Raw genomic sequence first — 3,030 nt, 5'->3', positions numbered from 1 at the left:
GATCTGATCAGGCACCAGACAGTGCACACTGGGTAACAGCCCTACGAGTGTGGGGAATGTGGGAAGGGATTCAGCTGCAGCTACCACCTGATTGTCCACCAGAGGATCCACACTGGGGAACAGCCCTACCAGTGTGGGGAATGTGGGAAGAGTTTCAGCCAGAGCTCCAGTTTGATCTACCACCAGAGGTAGATCTCCACACTGGGGAGCACCCCTTCAAGTGTGGGGAATGTGGGAAGGGCTTCAGGACACGCACCCAGCTCACCCACCACCAGGGGATCCACACTGGGGAACGGCCCTACGAGTGTGGGGAATGTGGGATGGGCTTCAGGATGTGCTCCCAACTCACCCACCACCAGAGGATCCACAGTGGGGTACGACTGTATGTGTGTGGGGAATGTGGGAAGAGCTTTTTCCTGAGCTCCAGTTTGATCCACCACCAGATGATCCACACCGGTGAACGGCCATATGAGTGTGGGGAATGTGGGATGGGGTTTAGGAAGAGCTCCAACCTCACCAGTCACCAGATGATCCACACTGGGGTACGACCCTATGTGTGTGAGGAATGTGGGAAGAGCTTCCGTGACAGTTCTTGCCTGATCGTGCACCAGGCAATGCACACTGGGGAATGCCCCTACAAGTGCTCAGAATGTGGGAAGGGCTTCATCCAGAGATGCAACCTTATTGTCCACCAGAGGATCCACACTGGGGAGAAGCCCTATGACTGTCCTGAGTGTGGGAAGAAGTTTCAGAAGAGATCCCATCTGCTCAGGCATCAGCAGATTCACACACAAGAGAGGCCCTTCCGCTGCCCTGACTGTGGGAAGGGCTTTAAGAGAAACTCCACCCTCGTCACCCACCAGCGGATCCACACCGGGGAGAAGCCCTAACAGTGTCCCCAGTGTGGGAAGAGCTTCTCCCAGAGCTTTGCTGTGACCCAACACCAATGGGATCACGGGTAAGGGAAGCCCTGTGGATGCTCCGCGTGCGGGAAGAGCTTCCTGCACTGCTCCAGCTCCATCTCCACTGGAGGACCCCGTTGAATGCTTCTCAGTGACCCTTGTTGGGGAGAACCTCGGTGGTCCATGGTCCTGGTGATCCATGTTGGGAACTCACCTGTCTGGTGGTCTCCACATCTTCTTGGCTCTCCGTGGGCACCTGGACTCAGCAGGCCAAAAATCCATTGGGATGCAGACTGATGTCAGGAATTTATTTGGGACAGCAGATTTTACTTTCCACCCCAGAAAATGTCACCTTTTGCATCCAATCATTTCATCTGGCAGCATCAAGGAATACTGGATGGTTTTGGAGGTCTTTACCAACCAAAATCATTCTATGATTCAACTTTTCTCTGTTCCACCGGTATCTTCCACAGCCAAACAGTGATGGACTGGGGCAAAAAAACCCAAGATTGTGGAGACAGTGAAGTGAAAAGGCCTCTAAAAATGGTTCTTTCCACCCACCCAAACACATGCATACTCAGTCAGCATGGACAGGTAAATCCTTTTATTTTGGCCTTGATCTTCTTTCATTTTTCTTCATTCCTTCACCCAACATTAGGGTAAAAATAAAGCCATTTTACTAAGACATTTTGGAACATGGGTGGGGACATGATCGGGATGGGGACAGGAATATGGATATGGATATGGATATGGATATGGATATGGATATGGATATGGACATGGACCTGGACATGGATATGCATATGGATATGGTATGGATATGGATGTGGATGTGGACATGAATGTGACCATAGACATGGGTATGGGCATGGGTATGGGTATGGGTATGGATATGGATAACAATATGGACATGGATATGGATATGGATATGGATGTGTGTCCTGGTTTGAAGGACAGTTACCTGCCAATAAAGGCAGAAACTTCTCTTTGAAATAGAGAATGTAAACCCTCTCCCTCCCAATTATTATCATTTTGAAATTAAGGGGCTCTCAGGCAAAGATATGGGAATTAGGAATAACAGTTCTTTAAAAGAAAAATTAAAATAGAAACACAGTATTACAAAGAAAAATCCCAAAAACACTGGCAGAGTCAGAATACAGCCTGACACCCTGTCAGTCAGTCAGGGTGTTGGTAGCAATCCCATTAAATGGTGGCTACAGTCCTCCTGCAGTGGCAGATGTGGTTCAGTTGGAGCAGTGCTCCTGTAGAAGGTGCAGTTTTCCTCTCAAGGTCCAGGGATGATGTGGACAGGCCCGGCATTCCTCTGGAATCCAGTGGAAAGAAGGTATCTTAGTGTCCAAAATCTCAGTTTTTTATCTAGGTAGGAAAAGCTTGGCTCCTTCCCCTGGCTGGAGCATCTCCCAGTGGGATGATGTAATTTTATCAGTCTTACAGTGGGACTTAATGGCTCAGCAGCAGATGATATCTTCCTGGAGGAAGGATGAGTTGTGGAAAAGATAAAGATGATTGCTCTACTTAGTCTTAAAAACGGCCCATTAACAGACAATATGTGCTACAGAGATAACAGTCACTACCCTACCCAGCTTCAACAGATGGTGATAGAATACACATTTCTGGCCACATCAACCCAACACACAGATGAGTACTGCAACAGATGAAACCACACTTACACTGGCTGAAAGAAGCAAAACAATGATTGGGTGAACTGGGGCATTAAGTATACCAGTTGCCTTTGGTGACTATCCAAAGTGTGCATCCCACCAGTGATGGCTTACCTCTTGTTTTATTCTTTGCAAAACGGTACTGATTTCTTTTGCATCATGGTGGACAGTTATTAAAACCTTTTCTCCATTCTCTTTGATTTCCTTTAAGATTTCATTTAGATCTGGATGTTTCATTAACTGTTCTACCAGTGTAAGGTTCATGCCAATGGGTGTGGGTGATGGTGGTGTGTAGTAAAGTTGACCTTTAAGAGCCAGTGGGATACAACTGGTACTGACTATATATCATCATGCACAACAATATTAACAAAATTACAAATACAAAAATTGGATTGGATTTTAATGGGAAAATATCTGTTTACATTGTCTGCTCTCCACAGAAGTAC

At 47.1% G+C, this 3,030-nt stretch overlaps 1 long non-coding RNA gene across 1 annotated transcript; it reads left to right on the top strand.

The window, feature by feature from the left end:
* Window positions 1-299: 299 nt before the first annotated feature.
* On the top strand, window positions 300-1,263 carry LOC306816815. Its single transcript, XR_013777787.1, has 2 exons — window positions 300-493; window positions 578-1,263. It is a non-coding gene; the product is annotated as an uncharacterized lncRNA (long non-coding RNA).
* The last annotated feature ends 1,767 nt before the right edge of the window (window positions 1,264-3,030 follow it).

Source organism: Erithacus rubecula (assembly GCF_903797595.1).
Source record: "Erithacus rubecula genome assembly, contig: scaffold_903_arrow_ctg1, whole genome shotgun sequence".
NCBI classification, from domain to species: Eukaryota; Metazoa; Chordata; class Aves; order Passeriformes; family Muscicapidae; genus Erithacus; species Erithacus rubecula.
This window is presented reverse-complemented; position numbering and strand designations above follow the sequence as displayed.